At 39.6% G+C, this 9,868-nt stretch overlaps 1 pseudogene; it reads left to right on the forward strand.

Moving 5' to 3' along the window:
- The first annotated feature begins 8,929 nt into the window (after window positions 1-8,929).
- On the forward strand, window positions 8,930-9,049 carry LOC146044293 (5S ribosomal RNA; annotated as a pseudogene).
- Window positions 9,050-9,868: the final 819 nt, after the last annotated feature.

The raw sequence follows: 9,868 nt of genomic DNA on the forward strand, positions 1-9,868 counted from the left end.
AAACAAACCAAAAAATGCTACATTACTAAACTACATGATCCAAAAAACAGATTAACCCTCACTTCCCACCCTGACATCTTAAAATTACTAGAATCATACTTTACAGACCTATACAAATCAAATGACCCCAACCCGAAAGATATAGATGACTTCTTAGAAAACATAGGCCTTCCTAGATTGACGACAACACAAACCGAAAGACTAAACGACAAACTCACTGAACAAGAATTACTCATAGCCATAGACTCTCTTAAATTAAACAAAGCACCTGGGCCCGACGGGCTTAATGCCAATTATTACAAAATTCTAAAAACTGACATCATCCCAACACTTACCTCACTATACCAAGAAATATTTAGCAATAAAATACCTTACCCATCTTTCAATGAAGCAATAACAATCTTAATACCAAAACCACATAAAGACACTTCTCAGATGGACTCATACAGACCAATTGCATTATTGAACCAAGATTACAAAATACTAACAAAAGTCTTCTCAAACAGACTAAAGGGAATGATGCCAGACCTCTTGACCACACACCAATTAGGGTTTACAACAGACCGACATTCGGTTTTGGGAATCCGTTCGGCATTAGCAGTTGTGGCTTCCTCATCTAACAATACTAATACTTCAACAGTGTTGTTGAGTTTAGACGCAGAGAAAGCTTTTGATAAAATCTTATGGAAATACCTCTTTGGAGTCTTGGAACACAGAGGTTTTGGCCTTCCCTTCATAAACCTAATCAAATATATATACTATAAACCCTCTACCAAACTATTAGTAAATGGCCTTCTAGGTAACTCCTTAACACTACAACGGGGAACAAGACAGGGTTGCCCACTTTCCCCTCTATTATTTAACTTAGCGCTTGACCCCCTATTACGCCACTTACAACAATGGACAGATCTACAAGGAGCAAAAATTGGATCCCAAGAGCTGAAATTACAAGCTTTTGCAGACGACTTAATGATATTTATCTCCAACCCAGAAACAAGCCTAGAACCCTTGTTTAACACACTTCATCAATATGGCCTACTTTCGGGGTTCCGGATAAATCTCTCAAAATCAAAGGCTCTAGCACTGGGCAACCACCCATACAAACCAAACACCCCTATTGGAAACCTACAATGGACCTCTTCTCACATACAATACTTAGGCATAAAATTAACTAAAAACATTCACAACCTCTATTATGCAAATATAACACCACTAATTGCACAGATTGAGGCGGAACTAGAAGGTTGGCAACATTTACAATTATCATATCTAGGTAGAGCTAATTTAATCAAACTAATCACATTCCCAAAACTTCTATATCCGCTTCAAGTCCTCCCGATCATCCTTACCCTATCTGACGAAAGGAAAATTACTAACCTTTTTAGAAATTTTATATGGTCCAAAAAAAAGCCAAGAATTAGCCTAAAAATACTACAGAAAACAAGACAAGAAGGAGGAATCAATTTTCCCAACATTAAATTGTATAACCAAGCAGCCATATGTCGATACATAAAAGACTGGATACACCAAAGAGACCAGTACGCCAACTACACAATGGAACAACAATTCATCCCCACCCTTAACTTAACAAGCCTCCTACACTTACCTAAACACGAATTATCCACACAGATATTGGAAAACCCCCTCCTTATGTCTACATGGTCCACATGGCACTCGATTCGCAACAAGAACAAACTGCATACTCAATATTCATTACATCTTCCCTTTATAGGCAATAATAATTTTCAACATGGCTCAACAACACAACCATTTCGATCATGGCACTCTCAGGGGATACGCTCTATAAGACAACTCGCAAACAAAGAAACCAAAAAAATACTAACATACATACAAGCAAAAGCCTTACACGATTTCTTACCACCCTGCAATTTAGCCTTCTTCCAAATCCAACACTACGCCAACAAGGTAATAAAATTCCTGGGGGAAGCCGACTGGGATAACCAGTTAGACAGGGCACTCTTGAATGTAAGCTACACCAGAAAAGCAATAACGTATTTCTATCAGATACTAAGAGAGCCATACTATACTGGCCAATTCCAAACAGGCATCACTAAATGGCAGGGACACTTCCCCAACCTAGATGAAAAGACTATCCTAAAGACTCTTCTATACTCTACCAAAACAATTTCCGCCACATCCTACAAGGACATGTTTTTTAAAATATTCTATAGAGGTTACTTATCTCCTCATCGCTCCAACTTAATAAATCTCGCTAACTCTTCGTCATGCCCAAAATGTAACCACTCTGACGCAAATTTATACCACTGCTTGTGGGAATGCGAAAAAATCCAGAGATTTTGGATGTTGATAAGACAATTCGCAGTAGACCACTTAGTAAATTATCTAGTATTAACACCAGAGTGGGCCATTTTGGGATTCTTACCAGCTACCCCTAAAATCACAGTTGGCTGCAAAAAATTGCTGCTATATGTATCCTCAGTGGCAAGGAAATGCATATTGCAACAATGGATATCTACTTCACCTCCCTCGATCTCAATGTTTGAAGAAAAACTGTTTCAAATATTCAAACTTGAATGGACCGAAACAACTTTACACAAAGAATCCCAAACTAAAGGTTTCTTTGAAATATGGGAAAGCTATATAGATACACTCCAAATAGAGATTAAACAACAAATACACAAATGCTTTCATACAACCCTCTGGTATGAAACCAGAATACTCCTACAAGATCCGCCAATCATCCAATAACAACTGGAGTTGACCGTCTGGGACGCGCATGTTCTCTCCCCCCCCCCCCCCCTCCACCTCCTTCCTCTCCCTCCTAATCCCACCTCCTATAACCTTTGATCTTATTTCCTTTCTACTTTTGTTCACATTTAGCATAAAATAACAAATGTTTTCTCGGAAAAATTTATTACTGTGGTTCACATGAAGAATGAAAAACGCCACAATACTAATAATCAAATATGTTTATTGAAATTAATATAAATGGAACGACAACATATATGAGAAATGTTTATCTTGTTACATGACTTAGAAACTTTAGAATTTTTATACTGTTTGTTAGTAAGCAAAGATAATTCTAACACAAAACTAACGTCACATGATTTCTCCTATACACGTGTAATCTTATGTTGATACCGAATTTAAACAAAAGAAAAATGGAAAATGTATGCAAGTTCTAACGAAATCTTACAATTGTTTGTTATTACTTTGAACTTGAAATAAAAACAAATTTGAAAAAAAAAAAAAAAAAAAAGAAAGCCAGGGCCATCTATAGATATGTTAAAATTGGATGAGGGGCACCACTTGTGTGTCCTGATTGGGTGATTTTATTTAAACAATATTCCCTTAAAAAAGGGTGTCAGCCAGTCTTTAAGAAATAGAGTATTGGTATATTACTCAAAACGAAATGTAAACAGTGGATAAAGAAGCGGCGACTAATTGTTTATAAGCAGCAATCTGGAACCAGAAGGATATGGTCAAAGATAAATATATATATATATATATATATATATATTATTCACGACCCCATATATAAGGACATTCAATAGATATACACCATTACAAATACTTAAATCAAAAGGCAAACAAGAAGATTTTTATCCCCAGACACGGCCACAAGAGTAAGAGAAGTCGTACGAATGAATGTAAGGGAGGACATCAAAGTAGCATCCCCTCTAAAAAGAAGATTCAACGAAGATGAGAGAAACGAGGTGGCAGGAGGGAGAGAAAACAAGAAAAGAACCTTCCAATAAATATACCACCTAAGGGAATCTTCAACCTCTCAAAACTAACCAAGGCAGAAACCTCCCTACTTAACAAAGGACTCTCATTTGCTCCCACTGGAGGTATGAACCGTTTTGAGACATACATTGACCTCAATAAATTCGTAAGAAAGTTAACCCTCAAAAGACATTTCGCCAAAAAAGAAAATGCAACCATTCAGAATTATGAGAACAGGTCAGATTCAGGCCTGAAACCAACATCAAAATATTACCCGATTAATTCTAAAGGCAATAACATCGGTATCTTCTATGACTTAGTGAAGAGAGATCTGTGTGATAAGGAAGTTGAAGCAATCACAAAAAATAATCTATCCAATGCAGAAAGCGAAGCCCTGAAACTGAAGAAAAATACAGAAATTATTTTAAAACAAGCCGACAAGGGGGGGGGGGGGGGGGGAATTAGTTATTATGGATCGCGAAGCATATGTTTGTGAAGCAAACAGGCTACTAGGAGACACGGAATCATACACAGCCTTAAACCATGATCCAAAGGATGCATACTTAGAGGAGCTGAGGATACTTCTACTACAAGAACTCCGCCAGAATGTTTTAACAAAAGGGGAATACCGGTACCTCATAAGATCTAATCCCGTTACCCCCATCTTTTACTTCTTACCGAAGATACATAAAAGCTTGATAAATCCACCAGGTCACCCGATAGTGGCAGAGATTGATTTCCTGACCTTGAACCTGTCAGAGTATGTGGACATTTTTCTAAGTAAATACGTTAAGGAACTCCCAGTATACCTAAAAGATACCACTGCAGTCTTAAATCTTTTAAAGAAATTTTATCCAGAAGGACACTTTTTACTGGGTCACAATTGATGTGCAGTCACTATATACATGCATTGGACACCAATTGGGTATTGAAGCATGTAATGAATGTTTGGAAGAAGATGACACCCTGACACACCAACATAAGAAATTTATCTGTGACACAATTGAATACATTTTAAGTCACAATTATTTTACATTTCTAGATCAATTTTATCTTCAGAAATGTGGGACGGCCATGGGCACCATCTTTGCCAATCTTTTTATGGGGAGCTGGGAGAGGCGTTTTATCTACACAGATCATGCTTTTAAAGAAAACATCAGATTTTATAAAAGATACATTGATGACATTTTAATTGTATGGGAAGGCACTGAAGCACTTTTTTCTGAATTTTTAATGTACATAGACAACAACCAAATGAACCTTCGCTTCACCTCAAACATAAATAACATCCAAATAGAATTCCTGGACCTGGTACTAATAGGAGAGGAGAATCGAGTAACAACAAAGAATTTCGTCAAGACAGTTGATACCAATAGCTGCTTACACTACAAGAGTAGCCATTTGCGAAAATGGAAAGACAACATCCCCTACTCCCAATTTCATCGTATCAGGAGAAACTGCAATAGAGATCAAGACTGTTCAACCCAACTTGAAATGTACAGAGAAAGATTCGAGGAGAAAGAATATCCTACCAGAATCCTCCAGGAAGCTGTTGAAAGAATAAACAATACCAACAGAGAGAGCCTATTGGATTACAAGGAGAAGGTCGAGAAAAAAGATTCAGTAGCCTTCGTGATCACTTACAGCCAGCATGAAGCTAAAATAAAACAATGCCTCAATAAACTTTGGAACATTCTACTCATGGACCCAACACTTAAAGAAATCCTACCACCAAATCCAGAAGTCATTTTGGGAGTGGCCGCCGCAGACATAGATTGCAGCGCTAGCTCCCCGCTGCTTGAGTAGGCTGCTCACACTAGCGCCCCCCCCCTTCCAGCGCACGGTGCGCGTAACCCTCCATCCCCCCCTAGTTACGGCCCTGCACAATGGCACTAATGCCCATAAAAGTGCCCTCTCAGACAAAGGCCAGTCAGTCACAATGAAACGACAGCAGTGGATGGTGTTATGGATCCTTTGCTTTCATGCAATTTTGCAAATAAAAGCGGAAAATTAAAATTCTACTAGAACCATTGAACAGGCCGAAGAGCAAACCACCATGATGGGAGAAGCCACAAGCCCACTTCATGCAATTTTGCAAATAAAAGCGGAAAATGAAAATTCTACTAGAACAACCATTGAACAGGCCGAATAGCAGACCACCATGATGGGAGAAGCAACGAGCCCACTGCCTGCAAAAACATCGTTTTTTACATCGTTTATCCATCTTTGGGCAGTGGGGGCATTCGGAGCAATTGTTTCAAAATTCATTCTGTGGCTTATTATTTCTGTGGCCAAGTTGGGGTGTAGATGGGTGTGCAGTTCACGCAAAAAACATGAGATCAGTGAAGTATGATCATCACCTGGAGCGGTGGTGGGGAGAGAGAGCTCCGCTAATATCCTGCTAAAACATCCTGCCCACGGTACTTTGGGAGCCCATATACCGCTTAAACTTACTGTTGCTGCTTCTTTGAGCATGGTGTGCGGCTTGATATCAGTGTTAAGCAGCGGGAGAGAACTTGGCCGACTCTAGATCCGGGGGCGCCGAGACCCGGGCGCCATCTTGGAGGGCGCAGCTCTGTTCCGTATCTCTCTGGTAACTGTCTGCTCACTCACATTGATCCCCGCTGGCGCTCCACACATCCTTTGATTGCCGGCTGTGCTGACCTTTAGGGTGGCTGGTCGGCGCCTCCTCCGCTGCCCCTAAACTGCATGGCTCATTTGCTGGGCGGATCTGGGTGCGGTCACGGCCATTGCGGAACCTCCTGCTTCAGCTGTGAGTATACAGTTCTCACTACCTCCATCCGCCTGCCTCACAAGCTGCACCAGTATAGCTGAAATTGCCGCAGTTACTGACCTTTTCTGTAAGCCTGGTGGTGTGCTAGCCACCACCGGTTGCTTTTACTTTTGCACTTACAGTATATACTTAAACAAGTCTGCTGGCCCCTATCTATACAAGAACTGCTACATCTGGTGAATAAATCAACATGGCGGCCTCTCTACAATACATAATACAGGCTATATATGCCTCTGCCGACAGACTCCTGGCCAAATTTTCTGATGTGCAGAGGGTCGACCTTCATTCCTGCTGCACTTCCGCTGAGGAACATAAACATCAAAATTGTGACTCTATAGCCAGTATTGAACCGGCACTGCATGCTCCTTGGATGAATTATCCTGGACGACCTCTCCCTGTTTTGGGGACATTTCTCATCCTGCTTCAGGACATTCTTTAATCTCTTGCATCTATGACAAATATGTTGCTGCTGATGGGGAGGTTACCCTTCATGAATGTGGGCCTAAAGCCCTTATAAATCCTGTTATTCCCTATACTATGGAGGAGTACTTCCCAATGCCTCTCCTTATACCACACTCAGATGCTGTTGTAAAATATCTAAACTATCCTACACTGATTACTTCAGCTTTCTTTAAATTCTGTTTTTTGCTACTCAAATATCCTGACTTCCTTTCAATGCATTCACGTTTCTCTGGAATTACCCTATTCCCTGCTCCTAGGTCCCTTCATAATTTAAAGAGCTGGCCAGATTAATTTCCTGGGTCGCATAGGAACCGTAGATATTTTCTCTATATACTTCTGCTTATTTCCATATTGTTGTATTTTTCTGTTCTGTTTTTCCTTCTCTGTTATAATATGTGTTATATACATTGTATATATGGGTGCATTATGTGACAGGCAGCCATGTTGGTCAATATGATAAAACTCATCAAACCGGTCTTTGCTTATGTTGGTGGATGCCTACCTGATTCTCTCTAATATAATGCTCATCCTTTTTCAAGGGTCCAAGGATTGGCCGGACTAATGATACACATTCTAGCACTGCTACTATATCCTGATAGTCTTTATCCGGTGACTATACAGGTCACTGCCCTATTAGCCCCTGTGTCTATTATCCGCTTCTGTTATATATGGGGGGGGGGGTAGGTGTTATATAGAATTGGTACAGGGCAAGGGGGTTAGTTGGGTGGGTAAGACGGGAGAGGTAGGTTAGTTTCTTGTTTAGGCTAGTTTAGCTACCATAGCTAATGGCCACTAATGTGCCTTCTCCTATAATCTATAGTAATTAGACGGGTTGGGGGTAGTTAATTTTTTGGGGGATCCGGGTACGCCTAAAGTTGGGGGTGGGTTGTACAGGGTGGGGGGTTTGTGGTAGGGTTGCTTTGGGCTTATGGGGAGGTATTTTGTTTTAAGGTTGACACGTCGATACAAATAGCCTATTTGGTTACTTCAGTCTAATCATTATACGGCTATTTTCTTTTGGGAATATACGCAAAGTGATTCTAAATATCCTATTGGAATAAGACACCATGTGCACTTCTGTCTCAATATGCTGGTCACCTACTCGAATGGCGCCTTTGGGTATTTTTTATATATATTTTTTGCTCTACAACTCCTGCAGGACATGCGGTCCTTGAAATGTGTCTACTCATTGTTACTTATGCTGTATTATATATTCTAATTGTTGCATAATGTGTATGTATTGACGTGTCTGCCTGTTCGGGTACTTTGTTCTTTGGAAAATCTATAAAAATGACTGAATTTTAAAAAAAAAGTCATTTTCAGAAAATCCAAAAATCTCAAAGATATTCTGGCACCCAGCTTATTACTTCCAACCAAAACCCAAAATAAATCTGCAATAAAATGCATAGGATCATACAAATGCGGGAAGTGTAATATCTGCAAGCATGTCCACCCTAACAGAAAGACCTTTACCATCTTCAATAATAGCAAAGAATTCAGGATCAAAGACTACTGTATATGAACTGCAATACAACTTCAGTTATCTACATACTTGAATGCCCATGCCATTTGAAATATGTCGGAATAACTAAAAGAGTGTTGAAATTATGGATACAGGAACATAGCCAGAACATTAAAAATCAAATAGACAGTCATGCCATAAGTAGACACTTTTTGAACCACCACGATGCAAATCCAGAAGGGCTAACATTCAAAGCAATCGAATGGGTCAAGCTAGGGCCCAGAGGTGGCGACCTGACAAATAAACTTTCACAAAGAGAAATGTATTGGATCTTTGAACTCAATACTATGCATCCACTTGGCTTTAACGAAAGTTATGAAATCGCTCCGTTTTTATAAGGTTCATGTAGCCCTCCTTTTTACCACATTTTCACTATATCCACATAATTAATCATCCACTATGAATAAAGGCCTTCCACAAGTATCCATTGTTTTGTCTAATTTTCCTACAGTCAAACCACACTCTGAGATGCCCAATCTCGTCCGATCTTGGCAGCTAGGCAGTGTTGGGCCAGGGTAGTACCAAGATGGGAGACCTTTTGGGAAAACCTGGAGCTGTAGTAACAGAACGTGACATACCGTAACATGGAACGATGGTTTTTACCTTTTTAGAAACTATTTTAATAGACCTAAATTATAGGCACATAAGCACTTTATTCATACATCACCAGTGTCACAATTAATAATATAATTAAATATGCTTTACACACTATTATATATGTAGTATTAATTAATATTTATAAAATTTATGGCATTCAATAGAAGATATGCAACAGCACTTTATGTAAATCACGAGGTTATATACAGTATAACCTTATTATCACTGAAAAATTGTACACCAAAATCTGATCTGAATGGTTACTGTGAACATTTGTTTTCTCTATGGTGAAAATTCAGCCTAAAAGACCTAGGCAAGATGGCCGCGGCAACCTCTGACTAAAAGAAATTACTAAAAGCTCTAAGAAAATGGCTGCCGGGATCCGTAATACGATGACATTGTTACTACTCTGTTATGGATGGAAGGAATTGTCCGGGAAACATCATTCATGTGCGCACACACAGAAGGAAGTGTGGCACATAGACTTTATCGCGGCTATTGATGGGCCGCGCATGCGCTCTAACGATTCCCGTATACCGAAAGTGTGGCGGAAATGCAGCTGATCTGCAAATTATAATGTTTTATACACTTTTATGTACTTTGTGCACCTTATAAACATAGCTTCCCAGTTAGGGGGAATATGCCTTACCCAATGGGATGCTTATTACAAGATTAGATGAATCAGATTTGGTTATTCAGGTTATTGACCAATTAAGGACAGGATATGATGTCAGCAGTAAGGAGGCTGACATACAGGTATAAATATCAGTCTGGTCTCAGTCTCA

Source organism: Crinia signifera, chromosome 19 (assembly GCF_055691185.1).
Source record: "Crinia signifera chromosome 19, ASM5569118v1, whole genome shotgun sequence".
NCBI lineage: Eukaryota > Metazoa > Chordata > Amphibia > Anura > Myobatrachidae > Crinia > Crinia signifera.